Consider the following 24745-nt stretch of genomic DNA (forward strand, 5'->3'; position numbering starts at 1 on the left):
ACAATTAACGATTTTAGTAAAATTTATCTTGAATTTTTTTTTTTTTTTTTTTTTTTTTTTTTTTTTTTTTTTTTTAGGTTTATGAAATAATCCTTTTGGTTGAGATGGAAGTGACCGGAAGGAGTTACCAATGATGATGATAGAAGACATTGCAAATAGTCTGGGGTTGGGCATGAACAATTTAAGGGTTAAATGCTACGCCAACGTTGGGGCCATCAGTAAGGAGTTTAGAGTTCAGGGTTTAATCAAGAAATGGTATCGTATGGCCTTGTACTTACAATATATCCCATTACTGTAATTTCTGCCTTTCTGTTGCTTGCAAGGTGCAAAATAGTCGTAATGTAATCAGTGGTGGATTTAGCCCGGGGGATCCTAGGCCCCCAGTTTCTAAGTGAGAAAAATAATTGAAAGTATTATTTATATATTTTGGACAGCTTACACTAAACTCAATATTACCTACCACAGTCTGGGTTCTCGCTGGCCCCGCCCCCAAGTTTTCACCTTCTACATCCGTCCCTGAATGCAATGTAGGTTGTATCTGAATGCTGTACTTTTATTCGTGCAAGTACAAGACGAACAAAAAATTTTGAGGAAAATATTAAAGAGCTTTAGCCAAACTGACAAAAATAGATTACAAAAAGTCTTCGAAACTCGATGGTGCGAGAGGCTTGAAGCTATGGTACCTAAAATAGTTACAGAAGAATGACATTGACCCATTGTTAAAAAGTGTTAGTAAGCTATAATAGAAAACGCGGCACCAATGTTTCTTTCACAAAAAATGTTCCGCGGGGGCACACTTAGTATTCCGGGGGACACCGATGGTACTATTCATTATTATATAGGTGCCATGGTGGCTCAGTGGTAGAGCATTCATCTCTGGTGCCTGGGGACCCGGGTTCGATCCCAGCCCCGCCAAGTGAACTTTGTGGTGGACAAACACCGTGTTCGTGGGTTTCCCCGGGGTTATTTGATTTCCTCCTACTTTCTCCATTCCACCATTTCATTCGTTAGACCGTGTCCTTTAGCCTAACCGGCATAAGCGTGGGACGTAAAACTCAAAGATTTCATTTCATTATAGACGTATATATTATAGACGTATTATTTTGATCTCCTCCGGGGGAGCACTCTCAGAACTTCGGGGGACAGTGCCCCCGCCAAAAAAAAAAAAAAACACATCTGGAAGAAACACTGCTCGGCACTAGAATTTTAATAAATATTTAAAGATCTTACAAACATTGCTACAGTAACGAAAGTTGAAATAATTATTCCATGAGTGAGCAAATTACAAAAAAAAAAAAATCCACTTCGAATTGGATATTTACATCCGCGCTTACAATTTCATTCAATTTGTTGACGATTTCATTTCTGCAGTGAAAGAACGTTTCGGACATCATGAGGAAATCATATCATCAATGCAGTTTTTCATCCCTCACTTCCGTCATGTTCCATTTGAAAAAAAAAGTCAGAGACTGTATTGACTTCTGCAGAGATGATCTTCGTAACCCATTTGAAAATTTTATTCTGACGGAGTGGAACTTGTGAAGATGTAAGTGGAGGGAGAGCACATATTATCTAATAACAGTCATTGCCGTACTAGCAGCTTGTTCTGCATCTCAGATTCCGAACATTTCTACAGTTCTACATATACTCGTAAGCACAATGGCAGTTGAAAGAAGCTTCTTTATTTTGAAGCTACTGAAAACGTATTTAAGAAACACAACTAACGACAACAGAAAATCTTTGAAATGAAATCTTTGAGTTTCACGTCCCACGTTTATGCCGGTTAGACTAAAGGAGACGGTCTAACGACAACAGACTCAATGGACTAGCAGTTTATATATACACAGAAACATTCGTATAATGAACAATGAAGTAATCACCTTTTGTGTTGAATCTCACCCGCATGTAACTTTGTAGGTGAGTAGGGCCTATCAGTGGCGCGAAGAAAATTTTCTAGGGGGGGCATCTTCATGGTTGCTATGTTATGTATGGTATTTCTTGTATTTGGTATATGTGGTTTGTTACACTACGTACAGATTTTCGTGAGCCAGGAGGGCCGGGTTCCCTCCTGCCTCTCCCTTCGGGTTCCCAAAGGGCTTATAGTTTCTTTTATTATATCCCTTCATGATTTTTTATATTGTTTTATTTCAGCGTTGTGTTTGTGTTATTTAAAGTTAAACCTATATCTGAGATTTGAACATAGTTTGTCTAATCAAAAATCATTCCCGGAAATAATCACTAATGACAAGGCTCTGATGGCTACACGACAATTGATGTCTCAACGATTCACTTAGCATCATCTATTTAGGTTACTACGTAAAGGGCAAGTATTTTTTTTTTTTTTTAATATTTTCAGTACGATATTGTACCCCCTCAAAAACTCTTGAGTACGCGCTATTCACAGGGAAACATGAAGTAATATATTTTACAAATATTTTTATAATAAGAAATACTTAATCCTTCGTACATTAACAATTGGTTCCTTTGCTTAACAGTTTTAGTTGTTTCCAAGAAACTGACATTTCCTTGAGACTCATACGATATTGTTTTTTTTTTAATAAGAATGTTAGTCTACGAATTATTTACTCTATAATCAGCGGGTTATAGTGAGGGGGAACGGTGGAGGATGTCATTCCCCTACTTCCTAAACTATCTATAGCGTCCTTCCACACTGAGAAAAATCCGTTCTCCGGACAGTGGTATATTGTCCAAATATACGATATCCTCTTGCTTACTACAGAAATCAGTACGGAGCATACGTTATCCGTATGCTAAATACGCACTGCTCTTAGATGTTACATCATGCCGTTGCAGGATGTCTGATGTCTACCAGTCTTCCTTATATGTATATGTATGTTACCTTCGTTAGCGATATGTTATATACGTCCATTTGTATGAGATCCTGACCGCCTATATTGTTTCATACAGAAAGTACGTATAGATGGAACATTTATACAGAAAGTATTATAAAACATGTGTTTTCAGTTTATTCGTCTGCTGTACGTTAAGTCCAAAAACTATAGGAATTACGCATGTAACCTACCTTTTTAAGTACGCCACGTACAAATTGTGTTCTCAGTGGACTTCCTAAAAATTACAATGGGCAAACAAGGGCACGGGAGACGGCCTGACGTCACCCGTCCCCCTATTTTTTCAGATCCACCTCTACCTCTGCCTATAATAACCACTAAATCACCGGTTTACTGAGAACAATAACTCCCTGTTAGGACTGTTAAAGGTCTCGCGCAACAATATTCTATGCGTAAAAGAACATATCCTGGTCCCGCAAATGAGATTAGTGTGTTTGTTCATTTGTTTCTAAAAGGGGTTAATTCACAGCCCCATTGCCATTGGCTGCAGAAGGTAGACGTTGAAGAATAGGTTTAATATGGAGTACTCGTCAAGCCCTATCTAGAGATACTGTTATTTTGGCAATAAATCCTCAAGAAGTTGGTCAAAACTGACAGCAATCTTAAGGGAGTCATTGGTGATTTAGAGAAACAGAATTTTTCGGAATGAAATCAATATAGGAATCACGTCAGTTTACAACCGCATTTAGCATATTTCACAAGCATCCATAGAAGATAGTGCTAAGTTGAGATATCGGCAAAGGTGGTACGTAGATGATTTGTTCAAAACTAGATGTCTGAAAAGAAAACAAAGGTAGACGAAAGAGTAAGTTTTGTCTAGTATAGACTCTTTCAAGGGCTTGCATATGACATGCAATTTACTTTAAAGGAGGGGCGCGGTGGCTCAGTGCTAGAGCGTTCATTTCCGGTGCTTGGAGTCCCTGGTTCGATCCCAGCTCGCGCCGTGTGGACTTTGTGGTGGACAAACACTGTGCTCGTGGGTTTTTCTTGGGGTTCTCCCACTTTCTTCATTCCACCATTTGACTCCTCTCTCATCATTACCGTCTCCTTTAGCCTAACCGGCATAAACGTGGGACGTAAAACTTAAAGATTTCATTTCATTTTCATTTTTGTTTCAAAGGAACTTCAGGAATAGGGTGAAACTAGTGAGCGATCATTCTTCACAAGATAAGCAGATAAGTTAACACTATCTCCGAAATCGGAGTAGATATAATATGACACGTTTCAGTCTTAATGTTGCATTGTTACAATATGATGATGATATCTTGAAATCTCTCAACATTAGAGACACGTTAGGGATATGGAAATTGATATATAACTTCTTAGTCAAAACAAATGGGCATATGCTACAGTTTTTCCCGAAATTCCGCTATAGCTTTAGCAGAAATTCTGCTTTAAAGAAAGAAATATTATTTTTCTCAGTAGGCCCTATATAAAAATTACTTCGAAATGTGAGTCTCATTATCACGGGAAGATTGGATGAATCAATGAAATACATTTTGTAACAGAGTTAGCTTTTAGGACGAAGTGAGTTTTTTTGGTATATCATTTCACGTTGAACTGCGTATTCTAAAGGACATACAATTATGCCACAAACGTATTGTTGTTGTGGGAAGAACGGGGAAAAGGCTGAAGTATAAGGTGGAGTGCCATACGCTGAACAAATATGGGAATTTGGAAGAGAATTCCCCAACTAGCCGAAAAGTAGTACCCATATAAACATAGTCAAACAAATAGACTTCAAAAACACTATATATATATATATATATATATATATATATATATATATATATATATATATATATATATATATATATGGAGAGCTTATTTGTACATTTTTACATTTTTACGACCTGTGATTCTAACTTTGTGCACTATCTAGGCTTGTTATCAAACGATAACATATTGATATGATAAATAATAATAATAATAATAATAATAATAATAATATTAATAATAATAATAATAATAATAATAATAATAATAATAATAATAATAATAATAAGAAGAAGAAGAAGAAGAAGAAGAAGAAGAAGAAGATGTACGTGTGTGATGTGAAGTCAATTCTTCAGGAAAATGTAACGTTCTAGAACAACTTCTGGCTACACCACGACTCTTAGTATTCACGCACATACTATTCGTAAATCTGTGTTCAACATGACTCACGCTCATTGTTACAAATGCGACACTGGAGCTTTAAACCTCAATAGCAGTGATCGAAGTGAGACGGTATGCGGTGGTATGCCATACGGCCTCTTGTTTCTCCGTGATGAAGACATACCGCGCTCTGGTTTTTCGGTGATCAACACATACCATCATTGGAAAGTGGGTGCTTAGTAAATCCATTTTTATACACAGTAATTGACGAATTGCTTTGCACATTAAAGATTTTAAGTCGACAACACCGACATTTATATTGTTTTTCTTTGTCTTGCTTTTAAATTGAGGTGTCTACAAAAAAAAAAAAAAAAAAAAAAGGTTCAGCCCGTGTTCCTATGCAAGAATCGTGTTGGTTACAGATAAAGACCACATAACAGAAAGATCTGAGTCATGGTCCTGATCCAAACAAGAGGCAGTCTGCTGCAGAAGCTATTAGTTTAAACTGAAATCGGAAAGTATCATCATCGATATGAGTTCTCCGGGATTCCTTTGGTGTCTACAGTGAAAAAGATGTATTATCTGTCAGGAAAGTAAATGTACACCTGTTTTTCGAGTCTGGCATTCCTGCTCTCCATCCGTGGAGAGTATGAGAATTAAATCAATCAAATGTTTACTGAGGGGCAAAAAGAAAAGTTTAATCTGAATAAGGCATTGCAGAGGGATACAAGCTGTGAATACGAATAGTGCATAGTTAAAATAAATAACGACACCGAAAGAGAAAGCTACAAACAGCTGTTAAATTTAGAAAAAAAGAGTAAAAATTGTTGAAGTGGGAACATAAAACAAAAATACAAAAAATACGCCGAAAACTAAACGTTTTGCCATGACCTTGGTGTAGTAGTTAAGGTGCTGGCTTACAAATGCAAAGGTCGCCAGTTCGAATCTTCGGTGAGGACATTTTTAAATTTTTTTGTTTATAATACATGGAGCTCATGAGAGATGGTAAAAGAGGTCGTATTTAGTCTTTCGTAGCAATTATTATTGGTAAGGTTTAGTACTGATAATACTTTTTGTCTTTGCGTATTGCTTTTATTCTTTTCTTCATTTCAAAAGAGAAAAATATCCGAACAAATGCCAACAAAATTCCTCATATTTTGAATGTAAACGCCATTTGCAATTAGTAAAGAATAAAAATTGAACGTTCCGATGTAGCTGCAAAAAGTAAAAAGAAAAACATGGAAGTAGACCATACTCATGGTTATTAAAAATACAATTTCTACATGCCTTACACCTCCCGACCACGTTTCTACGTTAGCAAGTAAGAGGTTTGTGTTTAGGTTAGGCTGGTCAATACGTTTTGCAAAGGGGCCCGGTTTAGCTCTGACGCACCACAGGTGTGGGAAGGGAGCAAAACACTTTTTCTCTCTCCTTCTGTGTGTCTGTTTATCTATCTATCTGTATATATATAACGCTATTTGTGAATGCCATAACCACCCTAATTTTCAGCGGATTGAGATAAAACTTGGCACAAACATTAATTGTTGAAATATCTTCAGTTCGTTAACCAGAATAATCAGACGAAAGTGTTCAAAATGGCGGCCCTTTAAACTCTTAAAAACTTCGCCAAATTTCGCCCATAAATGGGTATTCAGAAAGTTTGAATAACTTTTCCTCTTTTACTGAAATATTTGTGTGCAGAGACTTATTGAAATATTGGACCCGATTAATCGCATAAAGAATGTTCATGCCCTTTACCCTACGGTCAGGCTTTTTTTTCTTTTTTTTTGCAGGACGGGGTTATTTTCGTATCGGAACAAGATGATTGCTAGTGATGATATGAAATTACACATTGAAAGTGAAGTAACTTGTGAATCGTGTTATTTGAAAGAATAATATAATAAATGTGTTTTCTTCTAACACAGAGAACTGTAAATCATGTAATTCGAGTTCGGGAGCCTGAATGGCGAGGAATGTTATTTGATTTGCTTTTTAGTAACACATTGCATTGCAAATAAAGGTAGGCAACATTAGTGGTAAGTAAAAAAATAAAACAACAACAACAACAACAACAATAATAATAATAATAATAATAATAATAATAATAATAATAAAAATAAAAATAAAAATAATAGGTGTTGTTTGTGGCAAGGCAATATCTTCCTGAATTCTTCTTCAAACGTAATAATTGTAACACCATATCTCCCTTACAAACAAAATATTAGCAATTTATATCGAGAGAAGGGGAAACTGTTGAGTGATGGGAGCAACGTTAGACAGTATGCACTCATAGTACTCAAGAAAAATAAGCGATTTCAATGAAAAATGAACGAAGAGTCATTGCCGTGGGTAGTCATGGAGCCAAGCAGAGAACTCTTTAGGTAAAATTTCGATTACTTATATCGAGAGAACAGGAGGTGATAGTGAGATGGGACCAACGTTGGACACCGTGGACCCAAAAGGCGCATCGAAAAAATTAGGGGGGTGGCGGGCACCAGCCAGCCTTACTTATTTCCACATAATAATATAAAATTATATTTTCGAAATACACACACGAGTTAGCTAGTAATATTTCATATAATAATAATAATAATAATAATAATAATAATAATAATAATAATAATAATAATAATAATAATTATTATTATTATTATTATTATTATTATTATTATTATTATTATTATTATTATTATTATTATCGACAGCGTCTTTCCATTACGTGTGCATGTTTGACATGAAGCCAAAGAGAAGATCCATCATTCGTAGAAAGAATAAGAACAGCCAGTTACTTTAATTGTGAACGACGGCGAAAAATACGAAGAGTGTGACAACCTTAGCGAAAAGAAATAATACTTTCTCTCAAATGGATAAAAACATCAAGCCGAGATAGATTCGAACTCGCATGGACGGCGCGAACACTCAGTTCATTGTCCACTTTTTTTTTTAACTGACTCACCGAACGTGTTTCAGTAACTTACTTATTGCTAATTTTACTTGCTTCACTCGTTTAACTTGCTTTTTCTAATAACTTATAATGACAGTGACACGAACACAGAAACATCGAGGACAGTTAAAAATCATAGATACTCTCCCGCCGAGAATCGAACCCGGGACACCATACACCAAAGGCGCACGTGCTAGCCACTAGACCAGCGGGCAGAGCACTGCTCACTCTCTGTGTCGTTAGGGATTACGCCCACTGTATTGCAAGCTATCACTTCTGTGGGTTGTATACTATGATCACACGTTTCTTCTTTGCTGGAAGAGTTAAACCTACATTCTATGTAATACATGAGGTATTTAGACCTACATCATCTTCATATAATGTAATAAAAGTGTTATGCTGGGAATAAGAAAAAGAACATTCCTTGGACAAAATGGAAACTATTGGCATCAGAAATATTTATCTACGAGGCATGCGCAGTAGTATATTTCAGAATAGTTACTGTTTAGTTCAGTAAACGAAGAAAGGGGTATAAAAAAGCAAATATGTCGAGTCAACGAGATCGACTAGAGTTGACAGAGGCGGAAGCAGATGTGTAGTAATGCAACAACTTCGTTAAATTGATAATTGGTTCTTTATTCTGTAGTTGATCGTATCACAACTTTACGGGAGAGCAGAGAGAGATTTACTAACGCTGTCATATAGTAAGCTTTAGTAACACGATCATACAGACACAAATGGATGTAACTGTGAGTACTACAATTTGGATTTAACGAAAGCCGTTTAGATATTCAGTGATTTGCATGGTTGTATAAGACACAAAAACTTAAGACACAATACAATTCTTCATACCTCAGCTTCCAGTAACTAGATACATGCAATTTCTGGATAGATACTGAAACTGCTGTCGGATTTTAATACATGACGTATTGCGAGATACAAAATGCTTTGCATTACTTGTTTGTTTGTAAATCGCTACTAGCTTAGTGTTCTGAAAGGTTGTGTATAAACTTGGGATAGTCAACTCCGGAATTATTACTTTTCGGACTCTCGAAAGTAAAACCGGACAAATTCCGGAATTCGGAAAATTCCGATTTTGGAATAATTCCGGAATTCGGAAAAATCCGGAATTTAGAAATTTCTGATTTCTTTAACATTCCGGAATTCGGAAAAATCCGATTTTTTTCGAAATCCGGAGTTTTTCTCAATTCCGGAATTTTCTAAATTCCGGATTCTTCCCGAGTTCCGAAATTATTCTGAATTCCGGAGTTTAACTGAATTTCATAATTTTCCGAAATCCGGAAAGTGAAAGTTCCGCTTCCGAAAAATGAATTTATTTTGGTTAATATGAATCGTGGCGGAAATAAGTCTTTGACCAGGTAGTGGCGACTTCTTTGAAAGAAATGGGGTGTATGAGATTTCAATCTGTCATATTTGTAGTTTCGTGTGGAGAAAAAACAAACTTCTGAACCAGCGGTTTAAGAACAACTCAAGTTATTAATGCAAACTTTTCCGACTTCATAAAGGAAATACGAAAGACATTTTGAATCGAAGAAATATAACATACAAGTTTGCAAGCGGAGACAAAGAAAACTTACCTAACCACACTAAAAACGAATCTTTTACCGCATAGTGATCGCGGTTGAATGGTCAAGGTGCTTGTGCGAATGCACATTGTATGTCTTTATTATTATTATTATTATTATTATTATTATTATTATTATTATTATTATTATTATTATTTACTTTAGGATTTAGGATTTTTGATGGCGATTGATCAGCGATAACATATGTTTTATTATATTCAGATATTTAAATACTCGGATGTTTCAATATTTGAACTATCAAATCTTCAGGAATAATAATAATAATAATAATAATAATAATAATAATAAACTAATAATAATTATTATTATCTCGTAGAAGATTAAAAGCTAGGAGCTAATTATCGCTCAGGTCATACCATTACAAGCAGAAGCGTGACATTTGGAAAGAATTTTTCGGTTTGGTTTAATGTTGCTCACAAGAAGAGGACTTTCTCATCTCGTTTCTAAAACAAATAGAATAACATGAGAATTAACATTCTACATTCGAGACGGGTCAAGGCTAACTCAAAATTTTCGTCTCTCTTTGGAGATGAGAATCGAGACGAGACGAAAAGTATCGTAAACATTTCCCTTCTTGTCTCGATTCTCGAAATAGTGTATGTCCATTCTTTAAGTAACAATTGGTCTGTAGACTGAATCTCATAGGCAATTTCGTTACATTATATTTCAGAGCTCATTGAATTATGCTCTGTGTAGGTATTTTGTAGCAAAGCTTTTATATTTACCTCTGCATATCCTAAAAATTACGGTAGTTTATTATATGCCTTACTGTTGCGTGATATTCAGTTATATTTACTATAGTTATTTTCCTTAAAATATACAGTAGAATACTTTCTACATGAAACTTCAATGGTGCGTTGTAGTTTTAAATGTTGGTAGTTGCAGAGGTGTGTCTTGAAGCAGTAGCGTAGCCAGGATGTGTGTTTGGGGGGGGGCAAGTGCTGTTATAGGCACATATAGAAAAATTACAAACAAAAAATATATAAACATAAAAATATATAAAAAATTACAAACATCAAAGTACCAAAGTACATTATCGGACCTCTTTGGGGGGGCCTCCGGTCCCCCTTTCCCTACGCCACTGTCTTGAAAGTACGTAACCCTTTCCCCGAAATCTCTACTTTTAAGTAAGTTTTGCCAAATTTCAAAGGCAAGTTTAAAACTTTTATTATTATTATTATTATTATTATTATTATTATTATTATTATTATTATTATTATTATTATTATTATTATTATTATTATTATTATATCAACACCGTGTATAATCTTTAAAAGATATACGGTTTGTATCTGAATAGTAAAAGCTAATTGACTGTCGATCTCGGTCGTCGAGAAGTCTTCATGAGGGAAGGACATCGGTCACGTTCTGGGTTCGAGTTCCGAAGGGGCAAGTTTTCGGGCTCGAGCCAAAAATTGTTAAAAGTTATAGGCTTCAGCCAAACATGTTCAAAACAGCTGGGACCGGGTTTAGGCTTCTCAACGGCTCGAGCGGTTCGGCTTACAGCTCATTCACTATCGAACCGAACCAAGAAGTGAGCCGAGCCAACAGCTCACCCAACCGAGCCGATTTGAGCCATCGGCTTAGTTGAGCTGAATCGAAACGTGCCGATGGACTAATTTTAACTTAGCTGGCTTGAACCGGTTCACATGAACCGAGTAGGGGACCCATCCCAACCGAGAAAGCTCGAGCCATCGGCTCAATTGAGCTGAGTCGATGGCTCGTTCCAACTGAGCCGGCTCGGGTCATCGGCTCATCCCAACCGAGCCGACTCGAGCTGTTCGCTCAGTTGATACGAGCAGAGCCGGTTGATATAGCTACCCGAGTTGGTCTTTTGCTTGGGCTCAAAAATTCGACAGTGCAGGTCTCAGCCTTGATTTTAAGAACAACAGTATATACTTATATTGGTGATTACGGCATTTGAGGCTGTCTCGTAATAATAAAAAAAACCCTTGTCTTCTCGTTATCTAGACGAGACGAGATACACAAAAATTGCCCCACGAGATGCATTAAAATTACGAGACGAGACGCACCCCTGTCGTGAGCAGCACTAAAAAGTATTCCACATTAGTGCTTACATTTCTCATGGCTTTCGCTTTCCAGTCTAATCAGGCCATTATTTAAAAATGAGTTAAAACGAGCTGAACGAGCGAGCGAGCCATTATCAGACTCGACTCAACTCGAAACTCGCCCTGGAAAACAGCTTGACCTTGATCGCTACGCGGTAAACGATTCGTCTTTAGTCTGGTTACGTTAGGTTTCTTTGTCTTCGCTTGCAAACTTGTATGTTATATTTTTTCGATTCAAAATGTCTTTCGTATTTATTTTATGATGTCCGAAAAGTTTACATTAATAACTTAAGTTTTCTTAAACCGTTAGTTCACAAGTTTATATTTTCTCCACACGAAACTACAAATATTACAGATTGAATTCTCATACTCTCTATTTCTTTCAAAGGAGTCGCCATTACCTGGTCAAAGACTTATTTCCACCACGATTCATATTAACCAAAATAAATTCATTTCTTGGAAGCGGAACTTTCACTTTCCGGATTTCGGAAAATTATGGAATTCAGTTAAACTCCATAATTCAGAAGAATTCCGGAACTCGGGAAGAATCTGGAATTTAGAAAATTCCGGAATTGAGAAAAACTCCGGATTTCGAAAAAATCCGGATTGCTCCGAATTCCTGAATGTAAACGAAATCAGAAATTTCTAAATTCCGGATTTTTCCGAATTCTGGAATTATTCCAAAATCGGAATTTTCCGAATTCCGGAATTTGTCCGGTTTTACCTTCGGGAGTCCGGAAAGTAATAATTCCGGAATTGGCTATCCCTAGTTTATACACAACCTTTTGGAACACTAAGCTAGTAGCTGTCTACAAACAAACAAGTAATGCAAAGCATTTTGTATCCTGCAATACTTCATGTATTAAAATCCGACAGCAGTTTCAGTATCTATCCAGAAATTGCATGTATCTAGTTACTGGAAGCTGAGGTATGAAGAATTGTATTGTGTCTTAAGGTTTTGTGTCTTATACAACCATGCAATCCACTGAAAATCTAAACGGCTTTTGTTAAATCCAAGTTGTAGTACTCATAGTTGCATCCGTTTGTGTCTGTATGATCGTGTTACTAAAGCTTACTATATGACAGCGTTAGTAACTCTTTCTCTGCTCTCCCGTAAAGTTGTGATACGATCTACTACAGAATAAAGAACCAATTATCAATTTAACGAAGTTGTTGTATTACTACACATCTGCTTTCGCCTCTGTCTACTCTGGTCGATCTCGTTGACTCGACATATTTTCGTTTTTATACCCCTTTCTTCGTTTACTGAACTAAACAGCAACTATTCTGAAATATACTACTGCGCATGCCTCGTAGATAAATATTTCTGATGCCAATAGTTTCCGTTTTGTCCAAGGAATGTTCTTTTTCTTATTCCCAGCATGACACTTTTATTACATTATATGAAGAGCATGTAGGTCTAAATACCTCATGTATTACATAGAATGTAGGTTTAACTCTTCCAGCAAAGAAGAAACATGTGATCATAGTATACAACCCACAGAAGTGATAGCTTGCAATACAGTGGGCGTAATCCCTAACGACACAGAGAGTGAGCAGTGCCCTGCCCGCTGGTCTAGTGGCTAGCACGTGCGCCTTTGGTGTATGGTGTCCCGGGTTCGATTCTCGGCGGGAGAGCATCTATGATTTTTAACTGTCCTCGATGTTTCTGTGTTCGTGTCACTGTCGTTATAAGTTATTAGAAAAAGCAAGTTAAACGAGTGAAGCAAGTAAAATTAGCAATAAGTAAATTACTGAAACACGTTCGGTGAGTCAGTTTTAAAAAAAAGTGGACAATGAACTGGCTGTTCGCACCGTCCATGCGAGTTCGAATCTATCTCGGCTTTATTTTTTATCCAATTGAGAGAAAGTATTGTTTCTTTTCGCTAAGGGCACTCTTTTCGAATTTTTCGCCGTCGTTCACTATTAAAGTAACTGGCTATTCTTATTCTTTCTACGAATGATGGATCTTCTCTTTGGCTTCATGTCAAACATGCACACATAATGAGAAGACACTGTCGATAATAATAATAATAATAATAATAATAATAATAATAATAATAATAATAATAATAATAATAATAATAATAATAATAATATGAAATATTACTAGCTAACTCGTGTGTGTATTTCGACAATATAATTTTATATTATTATGTGGAAATAAGTAAGGCTGGCTGGTGCCCGCCCCCCCCCCCTAATTTTTTCGATGCGCCTTATGGGTGCACGGTGTCCAACGTTGGTCCCATCTCACTATCACCTCCTGTTCTCTCGATATAAGTTATCGACATTTTGCCTAAAGAGGGCCCTGCTTGGCTCCATGACTACCCACGGCAATGACTCTTCGTTCATTTTTCATTGAAATCGCTTATTTTTCTGAGTACTATGAGTGCATACTGTCCAACGTTGCTCCCATCACTCAACAGTTTTCCGTTCTCTCGATATAAATTGCTAATATTTTGTTTGTAAGGGAGATATGGCGTTACAATTATTACGTTTGAAGAAGAATTGAGGAAGATATTGCCTTGCCACAAACAACACCTATTATTTTTATTTTTATTATTATTATTATTATTATTATTATTATTATTATTATTATTATTATTATTATTATTATTATTATTATTATTATTATTATTGTTTTTTACTTACCACTAATGTTGCCTACCTTTATTTGCAATGCAATGTGTTACTAAAAAGCAAATCTAATAACATTCCTCGCCATTCAGGCTCCCGAACTCGAATTACATGATTTACAGTTCTCTGTGTTAGAAGAAAGCACATTTATTATATTATTCTTTCAAATAACACGTTTCACAAGTTACTTCACTTTCAATGTGTAATTTCATATCATCACTAGCAATCATCTTGTTCCGATACGAAATAACCCCGTCCTGCAAAAAAAAAAAAAAAAAAAAAAAAAAAAAAAAAAAAAGCCTGACCGTAGGGTAAAGGGCATGAACATTCTTTATGCGATTAATCGGGTCCAATATTTCAATAAGTCTCTGCACACAAATATTTCAGTAAAAGAGGAAAAGTTATTCAAACTTTCTGAATACCCATTTATGGGCGAAATTTGGCGAAGTTTTTAAGAGTTTAAAGGGCCGCCATTTTGAACACTTTCGTCTGATTATTCTGGTTAACGAACTGAAGATATTTCAACAATTAATGTTTGTGCCAAGTTTTATCTCAATCCGCTGAAAATTAGGGTGGTTATGGCATTCACAAATAGCGTTATATATATACAGATAGATAGATAAACAGACACACAGAGGGAGAGAGAAAAAGTGTTTTGCTCCCTTCTCGCACCTGTGGTGCGTCAGAGCTAAACCGGGCCCCTTTGCAAAACTTATTGACCAGCCTAACCTAAACACAAACCTCTTACTTGCTAACGTAGAAACGTGGTCGGGAGGTGTAAGGCATGTAGAAATTGTATTTTTAATAACCATGAGTATGGTCTACTTCCATGTTTTTCTTTTTACTTTTTGCAGCTACATCGGAACGTTCAATTTTTATTCTTTACTAATTGCAAATGGCGTTTACATTCAAAATATGAGGAATCTTGGTGGCGTTTGTTCGGATATTTTTCTCTTTTGAAATGAAGAAAAGAATAAAAGCAATACGCAAAGACAAAAAGTATTATCAGTACTAAACCTTACCAATAATAATTGCTACGGAAGACTAAAAACGACCTCTTTTACCATCTCTCATGAGCTGCATGTATTATAAACAAAAAAATTTTAAAAATGTCCTCACCGAAGATTCGAACTGGCGACCTTTGCATTTGTAAGCCAGCACCTTAACCACTACACTAAGGTCATGGCATGGTGAACATTTAGTTTTCGGCGTATTTGTTGTGTTTGTGTTTTATGTTCCCACTTCAACAATTTTTACTCTTTTTTTCTAAGTTTAACAGCTGTTTGTGGCTTTCTCTTTCGGTGTCGTTCTTTATTTTAACTATGCACTATTTATATTCACAGCTTGTGTCCCTCTGCAATGTCTTATTCAGATTAAACTTTTCTTTTTGCCCCTCAGTAAACATTTGATTGATTTAATTCTCATACTCTCCACGGATGGAGAGCAGGAATGCCAGACTCGAAAAACAGGTGTACATTTACTTTCCTGACAGATAATACATAACTGAGTATGGTATTTACGAGAAAAAAATATAGTTCATGCAATCAAAAAATCTTTTGTTTTCCTTAAGTGTCTAATGTAAATTAGTTGGTTTGCTTATAGTTTTATTTTAAGCATTTTTTATATTGTCATATTCAATTGTTTCTATCATATATATGTGTGTATCTTCTTGTCTTAATGCACATAATTGCCATATTACGAGTATAGGCGGATTTAGGATTGTCTGCTGTGGGGGTGGACCTTCCGGAGTCTGGAATACCCCTCAGTCATGTGAGGGGTCTGCGAATTCGCCGCGGGAAAGTGTTTAAAAATTAATATAAAAGTTCAGTTTTTGATAATTTTTATGTATGATTCTCTATAATACAACATAAGGAGATATTTTTTTTTATTTTTCTCACAAAGTTGGGGGGCGGAGGACAAAGACTCTCCATGTCCTCCCCCCGTAACTACGGAGAGACTCTTTTTCTTGGTTTTGAATCATTGTGTAAATAGAAATGCAATCTTTTGGGTAGCATACCCTCATTGTCTTTCAACATTTAGATGAACAGTATGTCTACTCAAAATGTTAATAAAAGATAACGCCTCTGGTTTCTTCCCACTTCGAACACTGCTCAATAGTTCAGCCCCTAATAAGATAGGAGAATGATTTTGGTACCAATATATTCCTGAAGGATGCAGCTTTCCGCAGGTGAGAATTTTAGGTATGTGGTTGGTACTACGGCTTGGGCAGGAGGATAAAGGTTGTGTTCATTTTTCAACAGGTTTTATGGGGGCATTCTGCCCTTGGAATACACTCGTAAAAATTGTTATGTGTAGCAATAAAGTAACCACTGCATGGTAACATTCTGTATTTGTACTTGGTTATATGTAGGGATTAAGGAGATTCAAAGGTTTTCCATTTTTGGAGTTTCAATATCTTTTTTTTACATAAATTACATTTATTTTTATAACAAACATCAATAGCTCAGCCCGTAATTAAGCTAAAAAGATGATTTGATATCGATGTATTTCTGAGGGATGAAAATTTCAGGCAGTATTCGTTTTGTGTAAGTGGGGCTACCACGGCCGAGGAGGAGGGTGCAGATCCTTCTTTTATTTTTTCATGAGGATTTGGGGGTCATTCCTCCCCCTTTCTGGTATGATCTGTCAGGAAAGTAAATGTACACCTGTTTTTCGAGTCTGGCATTCCTGCGCTCCATCCGTGGAGAGTATGAGAATTAAATCAATCAAATGCTTACTGAGGGGCAAAAAGAAAAGTTTAATCTGAATAAGACATTGCAGAGGGACACAAGCTGTGAATACGAATAGTGCATAATGTAAATAAAGGACGACACCGAAAGAGAAAGCCAGAAAGAGCTGTTAAACTTAAAAAAAAAGAGTAAAAATTGTTGAAGTGGGAACATAAAACACAAATACAACAAATACGCCGAAAACTAAACGTTCATCATGCTATGATGTTGGTGTAGTGGCTAAGGTGCTGGCTTACAAATGCAAAGGTCGCCAGTTCGAATCTTCGGTGAGAACATTTTTAAAAATTTTTGTTTATAATACATGCAGCTCATGAGAGATGGTGAAAGAGATCTATTTAGTCTTTCGTAGCAATTATTATTGGTAAGGTTTAGTACTGATAATACTTTTTGTCTTTGCGTATTGCTTTTATTCTTTTCTTCATTTCAAAAGAGAAAAATATCCGAACAAATGCCACCAAAATTCCTCATATATTTTGAATGTAAACGCTATTTGCAATTAGTAAAGAATAAAAATTGAACGTTCCGATGTAGCTGCAAAAGGTAGAAAGAAAAACATGGAAGTAAACCATACTAATGGTTATTAAAAATACAATTTCTACATGCCTTACACCTCCCGACCACGTTTCTACGTTAGCAAGTAAGAGGTTTGTGTTTAAGTCAGGCTGGTCAATACGTTTTACAAAGGGGCCCGGTTTAGCTCTGACGCACCACTGGTGAGAGAAGGGAGCAAAACACTTTTTCTCTCTCCCTCTGTGTGTCTGTTTATCTATCTATCTCTCTCTATATATATAACGCTATTTGTGAATGCCGTAACCACCCTAATTTTCAGCGGATTGAGATGAAACTTGGCACAAACATTAATTGTTGAAATATCTTCAGTTCGTTAACCAGAATAATCAGACGAAAATGTTCAAAATGGCGGCCCTTTAAACTCTTAAAAACTTCGAAGGGAACCAAATTTCCCCCATAAATGGGTATTCAGAAAGTTTGAATAACTTTTCCTCTTTTACTGAAATATTTGTGTGCCGAAACTTATTGAAATATTGGACCCGATTAATCGCATAAAGAATGTTCACGCCCTTTCGCTACAGTCAGGCTTTTTTTTTTTTTTTTTTTTTTTGCAGGAGGGGGTTATTTTCGTATCGGAACAAGATGATTGCTAGTGATGATGTGAAATTACACATTGAAAGTGAAGTAACTTGTGAAACGTGTTATTTGAAAGAATAATATAATAAATGTGCTTTCCTCTAACACAGAGAGAGCGTGAATGGCGAGGAGTGTTATTTGGTTTGCTTTTTAGTAACACATTGCATTGCAAATAAAGATAGGCAACATTAGTAGTAAATAAAACAATAATAATAATAATAATAATAATAATAATAATAATAATAATAATAATAATAATAATAATAATAATAATAATAATAATAATAATAATAATAGGTGTTGTTTGTGGCAATATCTTCCTCAATTCTTCTTCAAACGTAATGATTGTAACGCCATATCTCCCTTACAAACAAAATATTAGCAATTTATATCGAGAGAACGGGAAACTGTTGAGTGATGGGAGCAACGTTGGACAGTATGCACTCATAGTACTCAGAAAAATAAGCGACTTCAACGAAAAATGAACGAAGAGTCATTGCCGTGGGTAGTCATGGAGCCAAGCAGAGCCCTCTTTAGGCAAAATGTCGATAACTTATATCGAGAGAACAGGAGGTGATAGTGAGATGGGACCAACGTTGGACACCGTGCACCCATAAGGCGCATCGAAAAAATTAGGGGGGCTGGCGCCAGCCAGCCTTACTTATTTCTACATAATAATATAAAATTATATTGTCGAAATACACACACGAGTTAGCTAGTAATATTTCATATTATTATTATTATTATTATTATTATTATTATTATTATTATTATTATTATTATTATTATCGACAGCGTCTTTTCATTACGTGTGCATGTTTGACATGAAGCGAAAGAGAAGATCCATCATTCGTAGAAAGAATAAGAATAGCCAGTTACTTTAATTGTGAACGACGGCGAAAAATACGAAAAGAGACAACTTTAGCGAAAAGAAACAATACTTTCTCTCAAATGGATAAACAAATCAAGCCGAGATAGATTCGAACTTGCATGGACGGCGCGAACAGCCAGTTCATTGTCCACTCTTTTTTTTTTTTTAACTGACTCACCGAATGTGTTTTAGTAACTTACTTATTGCTAATTTTACTTGCTTCACTCGTTTAACTTGCTTTTTCTAAGAACTTATAACGACAGGGACACGAACACAGAAACATCGAGGACAGTTAAAAATCATAAATGCTCTCCCGCCGGGAATCGAACCCGGGACACCATGCACCAAAGGCGCACGTGGTAGCCACTAGACCAGCGGGCAGGGCAATGCCCACTCTCTGTGTCGTTAGGGATTACGACCACTGTATTGCCAGCTATCACTTCTGTGGGTTGTATACTATGATCACATGTTTCTTCTTTGCTGGAAGAGTTAAACCTACATTCTATGTAATACATGAGGTATTTAGACCTACATGCTCTTCATATAATGTAATAAAACTGTCATGCTGGGAATAAGAAAAAGAACATTCCTTGGACAAAACGGAAACTATTGGCATCATAAATATTTATCTACGAGGCACGCGCAGTAGTATATTTCAGAATAGTTACTGTTTAGTTCAGTAAACGAAGAAAGGGGTACTTTATACGTAAACGAAGCAAATATGTCGAGTCAACGAGATCGACCAGAGTTGACAGAGGCGAAGTAGTAATACAACAACTTCGTTAAATTGATAATTGGTTCTTTATTCTGTAGTAGATCGTATCACAACTTTACGGGAGAGCAGAGAAAGACTTACTAACGCTGTCCTATAGTATGCATTAGTAACACGATCATACAGACACAAATGGATGTAACTGTGAGTACTACAACTTGGATTTAACGAAAGCCGTTTAGATATTCAGTGGTTTGCAGGGTTGTATAAGACACAAAAAGTTAAGACACAATACAATTCTTCATACCTCAGCTTCCAGTAACTAGATACATGCAATTTCAGGATAGATACTGAAACTGCTGTCGGATTTTAATACATGACGTATTGCAGGATACAAAATGCTTTGCATTACTTTTTTGTTTGTAGACAGCTACAAGCTTAGTGTTCCGAAAGGTTGGGTATAAACTAGGGATAGTCAATTCCGGAATTATTACTTTCCGGACTCCCGAAAGTAAAACCGGACAAATTCCGGAATTCGGAAAATTCCGATTTTGGAATAATTCCGGAATTCGGAAAAATCCGGAATTTAGAAATTTCTGATTTCTTTAATATTCCGGAATTCGGAAACATCCGATTTTTTTCGAAATCCGGAGTCTTTCTCAATTCCGGAATTTTCTAAATTCCGGATTGTTTCCGAGTTCCGAAATTATTCTGAATTCCGATGTTTAACTGAATTTCATAATTTACCGAAATCCGGAAAGTGAAAGTTCCGCTTCCGAAAAATGAAATTATTTTGGTTAATATGAATCGTGGCGGAAATAAGTCTTTGACCAGGTAATGGCGACTTCTTTGAAAGAAATGGGGTGTATGAGAATTCAATCTGTCATATTTATAGTTTCGTGTAGAGAAAAAACAAACTTGTGAACCAGCGGTTTAAGAACAACTCAAGTTATTAATGTAAACTTTTCCGACTTCATAAAAGAAATACGAAAGAAATTTTGAACCGAAGAAATATAACATACAAGTTTGCAAGCGGAGACAAAGAAACCTTACGTAATTAAACTAAAAACGAATCTTTTACCGCATAGCGATCGCGGTTGAGTGGTCAAGGTGCTTGTGCGAATGCACATTGTAATGTTTTTTTTTTTTTTTACTTTAGGATTTTGATGGCGATTGATCAGCGGTAACATATGTTTATTATATTCAGATATTTGAATACTCGGATGCAATATTTGAACTATCAAATCTTCAGGAATAATAATAATAATAATAATAAAATAATAATAATAATAATAATAATAATAATAATAAAAATAATAATAATAATAATAATAATAATAATAATAATAATAATAATAATAATTATTATTATTATTATTATTATTATTATTATTATTATTATTATTATTATTATTATCTCGTAGAAGATTAAAAGCTAGGAGCTAATTATCGCTCAGGTCATACATTACAAGCAGAAGCGTGACATTTGGAAAGAATATTTCGGTTTGGTTTTATGTTGCTCACGAGAAGAGGACTTTCTCATCTCGTTTCTAAAATAAATAAAATAACATGAGAATTAACATTTTACATTCGAGACGGGTCAAGACCAACACAAAATTTTCGTTTCTCTTTGGAGATGAGAATCGAGACGAGACGAAAAGTATCGTAAACATTTCCCTTCTTGTCTCGATTATCGAAATAGTGTATGTCCATTCTTTAAGTAACAATTGCTCTGTAGACTGAATCTCATAGGCTATTTCGTTTCAAAGCTCATTGAATTATGCTATGTGTAGGTATTTTGTAGCAAAGCTTTTATATTTACCTCTGCATATCCTAAAAATTAGTTTATTATATGCCTTAGTGTTGCGTGATATTCAGTTATATTTATTACAATTATTTTCCTTAAAACATACAGTAGAATACTTTCTACATGAAACTTCAATGGAACGTTGTAGTTTAAAATGTTGGTAGTTGCAGAGGTGTGTCTTGAAGCAGTAGCGTAGCCAGGATGTGTGTTTGGGTGGGCCAAGTGCTGTTACAGGCACATATAGAAAAATTACAAACAAAAATATATAAACATAAAAATATATAAAAATATTACAATCATCAAAGTACCAAAGTACATTATCGGACCTCTTTGGGGGGGCCGGCCCCTCCGGGCCCCCTTCCCTACGCCACTGTCTTGAAGGTACTGAACCCTTTCCCCGAAATCTCTACTTTTAAGTAAGTTTTGCCAAATTTCAACGGCAAGTTTAAAACTTTTATTATTATTATTATTATTATTATTATTGTTATTATTATTATTATTATTATTATTATTATTATTATTATTATTATTATTATTATTATTATTATTATATCAACACCGTGTATAATCTTTAAAAGATATACGGTTTACATCTGAATAGTAAAAGCTAATTGACTGTCGATCTCGGTCGTCGAGAAATCTTCAGGAGGGAAGGACATCGGTCACGTTCTGGGTTTGAGTTCCGAAGGGGCAAGTTTTCGGGCTCGAGCCAAAAATTGTTAAGAGTTATAGGCTTCAGCCAAACATGTTCAAAACAGCTGGGATCGGGTTTAGGCTTCTCAACGGGTCGAGCGGCTCGGCTTAAGCTCATTCACTATCGAACCGAACCAAGAAGTGAGCCGAGCCAACAGCTCACCCAACCGAGTCGATTTGAGCCATCGGCTTAGTTGAGCTGAATCGAAACGTGCCGATGGACTAATTTCAACTTAGCTGGCTTGAACCGGTTTACATGAGCCGAGTAGGGTACCCATCCCAACCGAGAAAGCTCGAACCATCGGCTCAATTGAGCTGAGTCGATGGCTCGTTCCAACTGAGCCGGATCGGGTCATCGGCTCATCCCAACCGAGCCGACTCGAGACGTTCGCTCAGTTGATACGAACAGAGCCGGTTGATATCGCTACCCGAGTTGGTCTTCTGCTTGGGCTCAAAAATTCGACAGTGCAGGTCTCAGCCTTGATTTTAAGAACAACAGTATATACTTATATTGGTGATTACGACACTTGAGACTGTCTCGTAATAATAAAAAAAAACCCTTGTCTTCTCGTTATCTAGACGAGACGAGGGACACAAAAATTGCCCCACGAGATGCATTAAAATTACGAGACGAGACGCACCCCGGTCGTGAGCAGCACTAAAAAGTATTCCATATTAGTGCTTACATTTCTCATGGCTTTCGCTTTCCAGTCTAATCAGGCCATTATTTAAAAGTTAAAACGAGCTGAACGAGCGAGCGAGCCATTATCAAACTCGACTCAACTCGAAACTCGCCCTGGAAAACAGCTCGACCTTGATCGCTACGCGGTAAACGATTCGTCTTTAGTCTGGTTACGTTAGGTTTCTTTGTCTCCGCTTGCAAACTTGTATGTTATATTTCTTCGATTCAAAATGTCTTTCGTATTTCTTTTATGATGTCCGAAAAATTTACATTAATAACTTGAGTTTTCCTTAAACCGTTGGTTCACAAGTTTGTATTTTCTCCACACGAAACTACAAATATGACAGATTGAATTCTCATACTCTCTATTTCTTTCAAAGCAGTCGCCATTACCTGGTCAAAGATTTATTTCCACCATGATTCATATTAACCAAAATAAATACACTTTTTGGAAGCGGAACTTTCACTTTCCGGATTTCGGAAAATTATGGAATTCAGTTAAACTCCATAATTCAGAACCATTCCGGAACTTGGGAAGAATCCGGAATTTAGAAAATTCCGGAATTGAGAAAAATTCCGGATTTCGAAAAAATCCGGATTGTTCCGAATTCCGGAATGTAAACGAAATCAGAAATTTCTAAATTCGGGATTTTTCCGAATTCCGGAATTATTCCAAAATCGGAATTTTCCGAATTCCGGAATTATTCCAAAATCGGAATTTTCCGAATTCCGGAATTTGTCCGGTTTTACTTTCGGGAGTCCGGAAAGTAATATTCCGGAATTGGCTATCTCTAGTTTATACACAATCTTTCAGAACACTAAGCTAGTAGCTGTTTACAAACGAAAAAGTAATGCAAAGCATTTTGTATCCTGCAATACGTCATGTATTAAAATCTGACAGCAGTTTCAGTATCTATCCTGAAATTGCATGTATCTAGTTACTGGAAGCTGAGGTATGAAGAATTGTATTGTGTCTTAACTTTTTGTGTCTTATACAACCCTGCAAACCACTGAATATCTAAACGGCTTTCGTTAAATCCAAGTTGTAGTACTCACAGTTACATCCATTTGTGTCTGTATGATCGTGTTACTAATGCATACTATAGGACAGCGTTAGTAAGTCTTTCTCTGCTCTCCCGTAAAGTTGTGATACGATCTACTACAGAATAAAGAACCAATTATCAATTTAACGAAGTTGTTGTATTACTACTTCGCCTCTGTCAACTCTGGTCGATCTCGTTGACTCGACATATTTGCTTCGTTTACGTATAAAGTACCCCTTTCTTCGTTTACTGAACTAAACAGTAACTATTCTGAAATATACTACTGCGCGTGCCTCGTAGATAAATATTTATGATGCCAATAGTTTCCGTTTTGTCCAAGGAATGTTCTTTTTCTTATTCCCAGCATGACAGTTTTATTACATTATATGAAGAGCATGTAGGTCTAAATACCTCATGTATTACATAGAATGTAGGTTTAACTCTTCCAGCAAAGAAGAAACATGTGATCATAGTATACAACCCACAGAAGTGATAGCTGGCAATACAGTGGTCGTAATCCCTAACGACACAGAGAGTGAGCATTGCCCTGCCCGCTGGTCTAGTGGCTAGCACGTGCGCCTTTCGTGCATGGTGTCCCGGGTTCGATTCCCGGCGGGAGAGCATTTATGTTTTTTAACTGTCCTCGATGTTTCTGTGTTCGTGTCCCTGTCGTTATAAGTTCTTAGAAAAAGCAAGTTAAACGAGTGAAGCAAGTAAAATTAGCAATAAGTAAGTTACTAAAACACATTCGGTGAGTCAGTTAAAAAAAAAAAAAAAAGAGTGGACAATGAACTGGCTGTTCGCGCCGTCCATGCAA

This window comes from Thermobia domestica, chromosome 14, assembly GCF_964235325.1.
Source record: "Thermobia domestica chromosome 14, izTheDome1.hap1.1, whole genome shotgun sequence".
NCBI lineage: Eukaryota > Metazoa > Arthropoda > Insecta > Zygentoma > Lepismatidae > Thermobia > Thermobia domestica.